General features: G+C 53.0%; 1 long non-coding RNA gene across 1 annotated transcript; it reads left to right on the top strand.

Annotated features, from left to right (window-relative positions):
* The first annotated feature begins 644 nt into the window (after window positions 1-644).
* LOC103656721 lies at window positions 645-4,796 on the top strand. Its single transcript, XR_005836266.1, has 4 exons — window positions 645-750; window positions 1,340-1,476; window positions 2,876-3,020; window positions 4,014-4,796. It is a non-coding gene; the product is annotated as an uncharacterized LOC103656721 (long non-coding RNA).
* Window positions 4,797-5,196: the final 400 nt, after the last annotated feature.

The raw sequence follows: 5,196 nt of genomic DNA on the forward strand, positions 1-5,196 counted from the left end.
GTGTATGCCTGAAGATGGGGTCTGTGTAGAGCGAAGGTAAGCAGGGAGAATAATGGTTGGATTGAAAGGTTACAGGAATCACGCCAAGAGTTTCTTGGAATGAGGCTATGTGTGAGTGGGACTTCCTGGGAAGGAGGCTAGTGAGTGAGAAGGGTGGGTGCGATCTGATTTCAGCGGTGAGCTGGGTGAAGAAGAATCCAGGCACCTCAGGTGGGGTTTTCAAAGGGCGGAGGAAGTACGTTGAGGGTAGGGGATCATGTGGCCATCCTGACCTCCACTCCTGGCCCTAGAACCATGGATCCCAATGAAATGCCTGCTGTGCCCTGCTGCCCCTCCGACTCCCCCACTGGGCTTGAGACCGGAGCCCCGTGGGGGATTGAACTTGGCCCCAAAAGAGCTGTAAGTCGCTGTGCCCGCTGCTACAACCACGGCTTCGCCGACCAAATCAAGGACCAGGAGCACTCCTGCCTCTTCCAGGCCTGCGAGTGTCACAAGTGTGCCTTCTTCTCGTGAGTATGGTGTCTGGAAAAGGGGGGGGGGGTTCGCATCCCCTAAATGTGACTGACTGTAGACCTGCAATCCCCCACTTTAGGGAACACCACAGTGTCTTGCCTGCTGAGAGTGCCTTGAAGAGGAAGCAGGGGGCACCCCTAAAGAAGCGCCTGGCTCAAGGACTGAAAAAGAGTGAGGCCTCCCCTCCCAAAGCTCACAGCCCTGTGAAGAAGTTGACCGTTCAAGCAGGAGCCCTCAGTAAGTGTTTCTGGCCAGGGAGGGCGTCTGGGTTTGGAGGTAGGGAGCACTGAGCAGCTCTATCACCAGTCCTACTACCCAATTTTGATGTGGCCTTGGCAAATTACTCCTCGGGCCTTTAGCTGCCCCACCTATAAAACTTCATCAATATTATCTACCAAGCGTTGGTGAGAAGGAGAGATCTGGGGGGTCAAAATGGTCCATGGTGAGATGAGACCTCAGACTGGGGGTGAGGAAGCGTGGGGTGGGGTCAGGGAGAAAGGCTCACCTAGAGTGTCCCCAGCTTTCCACACCCGGGAAGGAGAACATCATGTCCCAGCTTGAGGCCCACCCACCCCTGTGCAACCCCCAGGGAGGTAAGGAGAGTCTGGGGCCTGTGGGGGGGAGGTTCCCATCTCACCCACTGCCCAGACTCTTCTCTGTGTCCTGAAGACATGGGTTCCCTCCGTAACCCTACTGCAGCTTGCCATAGTGACCTTGGGCTCTGAGGTTCTGGGCTCCTATCCTCATCCCAGAACAAACCCATACACATCTCCTCCCCATGGCCGGCCTGGTGCCTGACTCCACCCTGTGCTCTCTGCTCCCACAGGCAAGCGCTCAAGGAGCTCTGCTGACTGGACAGGCCCCAAAATCTTTGTCTCTGTCCTGGACTCCAGCAGCCTTGAAGATGCGACTAACAATTTCTCTTTCCAGGAAGACCCGCAGGACTCCTGCCCTGCCCAGCACGTGAGTCAAGTGGGAAGGCACATGGAGCTAGTTGTATACTGTGTTATTGGGTGCCCAACCATTGTGCTTGATGCCGTGGGAGAGTGGAGGAGGTGGCCGATGAGGAGGAGAAGGAGGGGGAGGAGAGGAGCAGGGCAAGAAGTGGCAGGGGGAGGAGGAAGGGGGGCAGGAGGAGGAGGAGTAGAGAAGGCAGCATCTCAGACTAGGGGGCAAGGGCAGGACTCTCCCAGCCTTGCCATTGCCTATTTGTGAGACTTTGGACACGTGACACTACATTTCCAAGCCTCCACTGCCAGTGTACTAGCCGTGTACTGATAGGGACAATATCCCACACCTATAGCACTGACAAGAGGACTAGGCCAAGGCGTGCCGCATAACAGGACTTCAGCTAATGGAGGCTGTCATTCCACAAGAAACAAATTGATGGGGTAGAAGGTCCCGTTGAAAGGGGGGGGGCACGATGGTGAGGGCCACAGGGCCCAAGGGGAGAGTCCAGAGGTCATTACAGAAAGCTTCCAGGCCATTAGATGAGCAAGCTGGTCTTTCAAGTTCCATGGGGACTGGGGAATACGGAGGTGAGAACCAGTCCCTGGACAGGGACAGTGATCCCATTTCTCCAGGTGCTTTACGGATTAGAACGCAGACACCTGTGATGTCCCATAATCGTCCCTGTTGCCCTGGGAGTTTTGGAAATGCTGGCAGGAACTAGTGTCTCAGCAGAGATATTGAAGAAGGACATAGAAAGGAAAACAGATAGGCTGGTGATGGGTATTAAGGAGGGCACGTATTGCATGGTGCGCTGGGTGTTATACGCAAGTAATGAATTATGGAACTTTACATCAAAAACTAGGGATGGTGACTAATATAATATAATATACTGATATAATATAATATACTAATATAATATAATATATATAATATAATGTAATGAAAAATATTATTATTTAAAAAAACAAAAAGAAAATAAAGGAAAGGAAAACAGACCAAACAGGGGGAAGGACTTGTGCAAACCACAATGGCTAATGGCCAGGAGGCATTCAGACTCCCACATCCACATATTGCAAGGTCCTGGCCCTGTTTCTCGACGGGTAGTACGGGTCTGCCAGAGGGTTTAATCCCCGGGCCTCTCTTTTCCTTGTTTCTAGATGCTCAGCTCTCCAGCTCTGTGCCATCCTTGGTCCTGTCCTACTGCAGCCACAGATCCTGGGAAAATAGCAGGGTCCAGAACCCTGGCAGGGGCCAAGCTTAGTGAATGGGAAGAGCCCAAGGCCCCACCCAGCCACCCCGGGGCTGGCTGGGTGGGGCCTTCAGCGGAACCAGGGACTGAAGGGCCACCGACCCCGTGAGGTGGGGAGGCATGGTTTTCAGGTCCCATTTCCTCACACCCTTTCCGCTGCAGGCTCCTGAAGCTTCTGACCAGGACTCGGTTTCTGCCTCAGAGTGGCAGCGGAAGCTGGAAGCGGCCGAGGCTCTGCTGATTCTGAGAGAATCTCCCCAGGCACCTTCGGGCTCCATCTCCCTGCTCCAGCCCTGCGTGGCGGCAGGTAGCCTGGTCCTTGAAAGGACAACACGGGGTGGTGGGGATGGTTGGGAAATGGGAGGGCGTTGGGGGAAGCAGGGCCTAACGGGGAGGCCGGGTTAGTGGGTTGAACCTCCTTGGGCCCGGGCACCCAAGCTCCTCGGTCTGATGCCAGAGATGGCAGTCGATGGTTGCTCAGTGAATCATCAGTGTATCGAGCTCAGTGCTCAACAGCAAATGCCCAGGGCCCTGGCATCAAGAAACAAGGAAACTGAGGCCCTGCTGGTGGCACGGACTTGCCCTGGGGCATGCAGCCTGTCAAGTGGAACACCCGGGTCTCCTCACTCCTATCCCAGAGCTTTCCACCCACGCCCCTGCAGTCTGCTGTGGTGGGCAGGATATACATAGGATATATATAGGTGATAAGAGCCTAGGCTGGAGGGAGATCTGGTCTTTGATGCCAGTCTCCATGTGGAGCCTGGATGCCTTCGTACTTCCCTGGTGTTTTGTGGCTGCATTTCAACGATGAGCCTGGAGAGGAAGGACCAGAGGAAGTCTGAGGAGAGACAGATGCCTGGGAAGGCTGAGAGGGAAGGCTGGGCATTCCCAGACCACAACGTTGGGTGGGGTATGGTGTGTGAGTGAGGCAGCGACCTGGGTGAAGGCAGAACTGCTGGAACAGAAGGGGATGAGGCTGGAGAGGCTGCCAATCACAGAGGTCCCGAGTGCCGGGCTTAGGGGCTAGACCAGAAACTGTGGGGGGTGAGGAGCCAGGCAACGTGTGAGCTAGGGAGGAGTATATTCGAAGGTCCTGGGCTCGACAAAAAGAAATGTGGTGGTTTTGATGGAGGGATTGGAGGAGGCAAGACCCGAGATGAGCAAATCAGTGAGGAAGAGTTCCGTGCTGTAGTCTGTAGTCCAGGTGACAAAGCCTAGGTCGGGTGGAACAAGAGAGAGGGGAGAGCCTGGAGGGGAAAAGGATGTGACCTGGCTCTGATGCCTTCTTTTCTATCTGCAGCTCCTGCTGGAGATAGAGGACCCCAGCCTTCTAGCCCCTCTCTGCGACCCAGGCCAGCCAGCTCCATTTCTCTGCCTATTGGACATCTGGGGTGCATCTCCCTCTTGAGCTAGAAGCCCAGAAGACGAGGCCTCACTAGAGTGCTGCCGATTTATGAGTTTGCAAAATGTTTAATACCCAATACGCATAACACTTTTTTTTTTAACCTTCAGGTTCTTTTACAAGCTTTTCAGACCCTTTTCATTATATGGGGCAATTCCTTGGCTGAGGGTGGATATTCTTGTACCTCCATCCCTTACTGCCTTGGATTTGGGGGCCTTTTTATGTCTCTTATAGAAACAGGGTTGTGTAATCTAAGCTGACCAGTCTCTAAATAGGGTTCTGTGGGAGGTCATAGGTTCATATGCCAGAGTTTTCATTTGACTTGTGATTGCAAACGTAGCCGTGCACTCATGTATGTATCCATGCTTGTCAAAATATAAAGGTGTTTTCATTTCATGTCTAGATTTATGTGTGTGAACAAAGAATGAACCCTTGCTGTTGTAAGGCAGTGAGATAGAGGAGTTGTTTGTTACCACAGCATAACGTAGACCATCCTGACTCTAACAGACCTGTTCAATTTACCTTCCAAAGTGAAAATCACCTAACCCAACAAGTGGGATTTCTTAACATGACTAGACAAGAAAATGGTAGAGATAAAAAGGGGTAAGGGTTTTACTCGTTGAGCAAGTAAGTGCCTACTCTCTGCCTGGCATAGACTGTTCCCAGCTGTCCACAGGGCCCCAAATTGAGCTGTCTGCAGGGTCAAGCAGGTCTTATATATGAGTGGAGCAGTCCAGACAGGCTCTGGCCACTTCGCAGTGCATGCATGCTCTTACCTAAGGGGCCAGCTGCCCCCCGGCTGGCCAGCTGCCCCCTGGCTCCAGCCGTTTGCTGCCATGCAGGGATGTGGACTCTGCACTGCCACATCTCCTGAGTTTTCAAGAGAAAATGGAATTCTAGATTATCTATGCAGATTTTTACCTCCATTTCAAAGTGTTGGCTCTGGTTTCCCCTGTGAAACCTGTACGTGGGCCAAAGAAAACATCCATTGAGGCCACCCATGGCCAAGTGAATGCCAGTTGGATTCTAGTCCAATGTGTATTGTACACTGGGGGACACCGAAGCCAATCAGGGCCAGAAG

Source organism: Ursus maritimus (genome assembly GCF_017311325.1).
Source record: "Ursus maritimus isolate PB19 chromosome X unlocalized genomic scaffold, ASM1731132v1 scaffold_X2, whole genome shotgun sequence".
In the NCBI taxonomy this organism is placed as follows: Eukaryota; Metazoa; Chordata; class Mammalia; order Carnivora; family Ursidae; genus Ursus; species Ursus maritimus.